Below are 7,500 nucleotides of genomic sequence, written 5' to 3'. Positions count from 1 at the left end.
AACACACACCAGCTCACACCACACACACACCCCACACAATTTTAAAAATTTCTCTCACCTGTATTGTTTTACCTGCATTTGGAAACCCCAAATAATATATTATATATATATATATATTTATATAAAATATATATTATATATATATATATAATAAAAAAATAAATATAAAATATATATATTATAAAATATATATATATATATATATATATTTTATATATATTATATACACCCCACACACACCCCACACACACACCACACACACACACACACACCAACACACAGACACACACACAAACACCACAACACACACATATTATATATATATATATATATATATATTTTAATAATATATATAATATATATAATATATATAAACAAAACAAACACACTTTATACCACACCCACACACACACACCCACACACACACACCCCAAACACCCCCCAAAACACACCACACATATATTATATTTTAATTTACTATAATATATATATAAAATTATATATATATTATATATAAAATACATATATATATATATATATATATATAAAATATATATATATATATATTTTAATTATAATATATTTTAAAACACAAACACAGGGTACACACACACACCCCACACCCCACACACATACAAACACAAAAAAACACCACACCAATTTTTATATATTTTATATTTTAATATATATATATATATATAATATATATATACATAATATATATATTTTATATATATATATATTATAATATATATATATATTATAAACACAAAAAAACCCCCGTACACACACACACAAAACACAAAACACACACACACACACACACCCACACACCCCAACATATTATAATTTATATATATATATATATATATATATATATAATATACATATTTTATATTAAAATTAGTATATATATATATATTTTATTTTAAAATTTTATTATATAAAATAATATTATATATACATACACCACACCACACACCACCCCACACACACACAACACCACACCCCAACAAAACCCCACACACAAACACCACAATATATATTATTTTTAAATATATTATAAAATTAAAATTAAAATATTATTATAAGGGCACACATACACACAAAACACAAAACCACACCACACAAACACACCCACACACACACACACAAAACCACACAGCACACACACAAACACACACATTTTAACTTTTTCTCTCACCTGTTTTGCTTCCCTGCACTTGCAAACCTTCATCATTGTGTAGCAAGATTTTCTTAATTCATTTGCATAACTATTTCGTGGCCAAGTAACTCGGTGGGTTTTTACGATTATTCGGGGATCATTCAGAGCATTGCTTTGGGGAAAATAAAAAAAAAACTATCTTTATCTTTAAGTTTAAAAATTTAGATCTTTTCAAACATTTATTATAAAAATATATACCATATATGCATATTAAAATATAATATTTTAATATATATATATATATATGAATATATATATATATATACATACATACAATATACATATTATATAATATTACATATATACATACAAACATACAACATATACAGATACATATACATAATTATATATATATAATATATAATATATATCTATAATATAATAATATTATAAATTAATAATAAATAATATATTATATATATTAATATATAATATATATATACCACATATGCATATATATATATATATATAATTAATATATATTATATTTTAGAGGGAGAGAGAGAGGGGGAGAGAGAGAGGAGGAGAGAGAGAGAGAGAGAGGTGAAGAGACAGACGAAAGAGAGAACCACGAAGAGAGGGGAGGGGAAGAGAAGAGAGAGAGAGAGAGGGGAGGAGAGAGAGAGAGAGAGAGAGGAGGAGAGAGAGACAGAGAGAGAGGAGAGAGAGACAAGAGGGGAAAAGAGAGAGAGGGGAGGGAGAGAGAGAGAGAGAGAGAGAGAGAGAGAGAGAGAGAGAGAGAGAGAGAGAGAGAGGCAGAGAGACAGAGAGATAGTTAGATAGATAGATAGAGAGAATGACAGCGACAGAGAGAAACAGAGGGAGACAGTGAGAGAGAGAGAGAGAAACAGAGAATGAAAGAAAAAAAAAAGCGAGGGAAAGAAAAAAGACCAGACTCAATAAAGTCATACCAACCGAATTCTCTCCGTTCTTCTGTCTTCTCTCTTCCGCCGTCTATCAGGTGCGTCAATTCTTCTTTATCAAAACAACGTTTCTCCCTCTCCTTCTGCAGATCCGGCACGCATACGCCGCCAACACTGGGCATTTTGTGCATGCTTTTTTTGCTGTAAAAGATGACTGATCTAAATGAATAAATAAAAATATTTGTGGTAGATGAGAGAGTGAATATGTAAAATATACGAGGCATAAAGTTCTCATATTAAGAGGATGTTAGATCACTGTTGTTAAATAAAAAAAAGAAGAAGAAGAAGAAGAAGATATATATACACCCAGTATAGATGCTACATGAGGGAGTGAGTGTATAAAAAAATATATGATGCATAAAAGGGTATACATATAAGATCTTAAAATGATACAAAGTGAATAAACTGAATAACGTGAAATAAATCAAGCATAACTTACTGATTTTCTACAATGACTAATAATATTCTCAAATATAACAGAGATCAATGGAAATATTTTATAATTAAATGAACAAACACATAAAACATCTTAAGCATCAACATATTTTTTTTTTTATACAAATGACCGTATTATCGCAGACTGGCGATTTATCTCAGATGAAATATGTTCAAGATAAAAGAGTTAATGTTCGAACACGTGTCTGTATGACAGGATAAATATATGTATATAAGATCTCCCAGAAAAATATATATCGCGGATTTTCCGCATGCATACAGATGTAGAAAATTGCTTACAAGCAGTTAGTATGGTATCATTATTCTGTTATCTTCCTCGATTATTTTTTCGGTCTAGACAATAAATAAATCTAAATACATAAACTCGATAATGAGATTTAATCAGATTTAAAATAATGTATTCAAACACTCTCTGCTAGCAAATAATTCACTTCGGCTTTGGCTTCGACCTATACCCGAACACTCCACATACCCTTACCAACACACCCTCCCGAACACACAACAACAAAAAACTTCACTCACCCTATTAATCATTATACAAACTACAAAAAAATAAGTTGAAAAAAGAAAAGAGAGAAAACCAACAAACCCCCAAAAAAGAAACGACACCAAAATATGAATAAAACCCGAAAAAGAAATTGACTTACGTACGTATCCACTTGCCGACTCCGGCCACGGCTGACTGGCAAGAAAATGGAGAAGTTCGACCTTGCGCGTTCAATGTTGCGCAATCACGCTGACTCCCCTGACTTTTCTACTTGAGGCCTTGTCGCCAAGCATAACACTCTGTTTAATTTTCCTTAATCTTTGTTGACATTATGAGTATGATACAGAGGGGTGATGTTGGGTAATGATGATATGTATAGGACTGAAATACTGTATTATTTTCTATGACAATGATTATGGTAATGATATTCATTATGATAATTTTGCCAGCTATGCCTATAAACGTTGACAAAATAATCTTTATCATTGTTATCGTTATCATTATTATCAGCATTATCACCATAATCATAATTATCATTTTCATTATCATTATTATCATTATTACCATTATGATTACTATATGATGATAACAATAAAAAATAATCATGATAATGATAATAATAATGATAATAATGGTAATAATGTTAACAATAATAATGATAATTATGATTATGATGATAATGATATTGATAATGGCGATGATAATGATAATTATAGTAATAATAATAATAATAATAATAATAATAATAATAATAATAATAATGATAATAATAATAATGATAATAATAATAACAACAATAATAATAATGATGATGAAACCAATAATGATAATGATATTAACAATAATGTTAATAATAATGATAATAGTGATACTGATAATGATAATAATGGTTATGATGATAATGATAATGATAACAATAACAATGGTTATAATGATGATAGTAAGAATAAGAATAATGAAAATGATAATGATAATAATAATAATAATAATAATAATAATAATAATAATAATAATAGCAATAACAATAATAATAATAATAAGATAATTTAAAAATAATAATAACATTATTATCATTATTATTATTATATTATTATTTATTATTATTATTTTATTATTTATTGTTATTATTATTATTATTATTATTATTATTATTATTATTATTATCATTATTATTATTATTATTATCAAATATCACAACAACAACAATAATAATGATAGTAATGATAATAATGGTGATGATGATATTGATTATAGTTCTGACACCTAATAATGGGGAAACGGTGATGACTGTGGTAATAATGAGATAATAACAATTTTAAATTTTCAAAAACAAAAAGATATAAAAAATAATTATGCATTTTTTTTTTAAAAGCAAATGCCATAATGACCCGAGATCAAAGCTGATAATAATGATATCAGAAAGATTAGTGATATTGGTAAAAATAATGATAAAAGATGCTGATAATGATAAAAATATTCTAGTGATGATTTTGATAAGGTTTTTGCCAGTAATGAAACCAAATGCGATAACAGGGATAATGTCTATAATCACTAATGTCATATTATTATATTATATTATCATACAACTGTATTCTATTATTGTTATTATAAAATTGCATTATATCATATCATACAATTATATTATATCAAACAATCTTCTGTCTCGAAAAAAAAAAAACTCTCCATGAGACAACACTGTACTAGCGAGAGGGTATAAAGTTCTCTTTTTTTTTAAATCTTTTATCTAGATATTTTTTTTTCTACATGTCGGGAGATAAGAGTCAGTGATTAGAGAGATAAACGTGATGCTGGAGGAAAAAAAAAAGTTAAAAATGGCCGTATTAAAATCATAATTTAATGCGCGTTGAAACAATGTTGTGTGAATTAGTGACTGATAAATTGTGATAAACCAGTACAATAAATGCAATGATGTTGCATCTTTATTTAAACTATTATTAGTGTTATTTATGTTATCATTTTATTGCAATATTGTTTTCATCATTATAATTATTATAATCATTTTCGTTATTATCATTATTATCATTACCATCCTAATCGCTATTTATCTAATTATTATTGTTATTATTATTGATCATCATTATCATTTTTATCATTGCTATTATTATTATTATTATTATTATTATTATTATTATTGTTATTATTATTGTTATTATTATTATTACTATCATTATTAATATTAATATCATTATTACAATCAGTATCATTGCTATTTTTCTAAAGTCAAAATGATAATAACAATAATAATTATGATGTTAATAGTAATAATAATAATAATAATAATAATAATAATAATAATAATAATAATAATAATAACAATAATAACAGTAATGATAATAATAATAATAATAATAATAGTATTAATGATAATAATAATAATAACAATAATAACAATAATAAAAAATAATAATAATAATAATAATAATAATAATAATGATAATAATAATGATATCAATAATAATAATAGTAATGATAATAATAATAGTAATATTCCTAATGATAATAATAGCTATAACAATATAAATAATGATAACAATAATGTCAATTTCAGTGGTAAAGTTTTAAATATTTTAACTTGTAGAGAGCAGCGTGTCCATTCCCATGTGTCTTCTGGGGTTCCTCAGGGTAGTGTTCTTGGCCCTTTGCTCTTCATTTTATATGCAAGCGATATGTGGCCCGGTATTATTACTAATAAAATGTTGGCATATGCTGATGATACTTCTCTCTATGCTGGTATGCCTTCTCCAGCAACTAGGCAAATAGTAGGTAATAGTCTCACTGTAGACCTGATTATAATTCAATCGTGGTGCTCTCGTGGGTATGATGTTAATCCTACGAAGTCGAGGAAAATAGTTATGAGTCAGCCTTGGGCGTAGATGCCTCAGCATCCAAGTCCGCTGATTAATGGAGTCTTAATCACTTCAGCGGATAAACTGAAGCTCTTGGTGCAACCCTTGATTCAAAGTTTACATTGAATTGCAAATTAGGAATATGGCCCGGGCAGTTTCATCTAAGTCAGGCATCATTCGCAAGTGCAAGGAGATTTATGAAGATGATAACATTACTCGCGAATGCTTCTTTTCTTGCATACTTTCTCATTTTGAGTATTGTTCTCCTGTGTGGTTATGTTCTGGAGAATCACAGTTAAAACTGCTTGATCGTTTTTTTTTTATCTCTATTAAGTATCTCCTGTCTGGCTTAATTTTGGACATTGAACATTGCAGGATACTGGGGCTCTCATTCTTATACAAGATTGAAACCGATAATTCACATCCCCTCTATACGTTTTTACCAGATTTTTGTCATCCTGCAAGAGGTGCCAGAAGTTCTAGGACCCTCAGTTCAATGACATTTAAATGCAAGTCAATCGTATACATCTCAGTTTTCTAGATACAATTTTGCTGTCATTCTGTAAGCTTTGGAATAGATCGCCTTCAGAGATTGTAACTTCTCCGACTCTTGATAAGTTCAAAAGATCGGCGCCTAATGATGCTTTTCAAACTTCACTTTCTTTCTTAGCTGTGTTTTGACATGCTTTTGACACCTTTGGTGGTATGATGAAATGATGATAATAATAACAATATAATCATCATCGTAATAATAACAATAATAATCATCATCATAATAATAACAATAATAGCAATGAAAAGGATGATAATGATAATGATAGTAATAGAAAAAAATAATAATGACAGTAGTAAGAATAATGATATTCATCATTTTTATTATTACCATTAGTATTACTACTATCGTTATTATTATTATTATTATTATTATTATTATTATTATTATTATCATTATTGTTATTTTGTTGTGTTGTTGTTGCTAGTGTTATTATCATTATTATTGTTATTAGCAGTCGTAGTAGCAGTAGTGTTATTACTATCAATTTTATTCACGTTTTATTGATATTATTATAATTTTTGTATTATTTTCATTATTATTATCATTATTACTGTTGTTATTATTATTGTTATTGATATTTTGTTGTTTGCATCATCATCATCATCATCATCATCATCATCATCATCATCATCATCATCATCATCATCATCATCATCGTCATCGTCATCGTCATCGTCATCATCATCACCACCACCACCAACGCTATCATTACAACACTATCATTATGATAATAATATCATCATCATTAAATAGTCTCATAATGATGATAATAGTGTTAATAATAATGGCAGTAATAAAAATCATATAAATAGTAGTAGTAGTAATAGCAGTAGTAGTATTAATATGAAGTTAGTATAGTGTAGTGATAGTCAGCACGTATTGATTAGTAGTCGTGCAGTAGCAGCAGCAGTAGTAGTAGTAGTAGTACAGTAGTAGTATTAGTATAGCGTAGTAGTTGTAGTATAGTATAGCAGTAGTAGTGGGTA

The sequence above is a fragment of the Penaeus monodon genome, chromosome 11 (genome assembly GCF_015228065.2).
Source record: "Penaeus monodon isolate SGIC_2016 chromosome 11, NSTDA_Pmon_1, whole genome shotgun sequence".
Classification (NCBI taxonomy): Eukaryota; Metazoa; Arthropoda; class Malacostraca; order Decapoda; family Penaeidae; genus Penaeus; species Penaeus monodon.
This window is presented reverse-complemented; position numbering follows the sequence as displayed.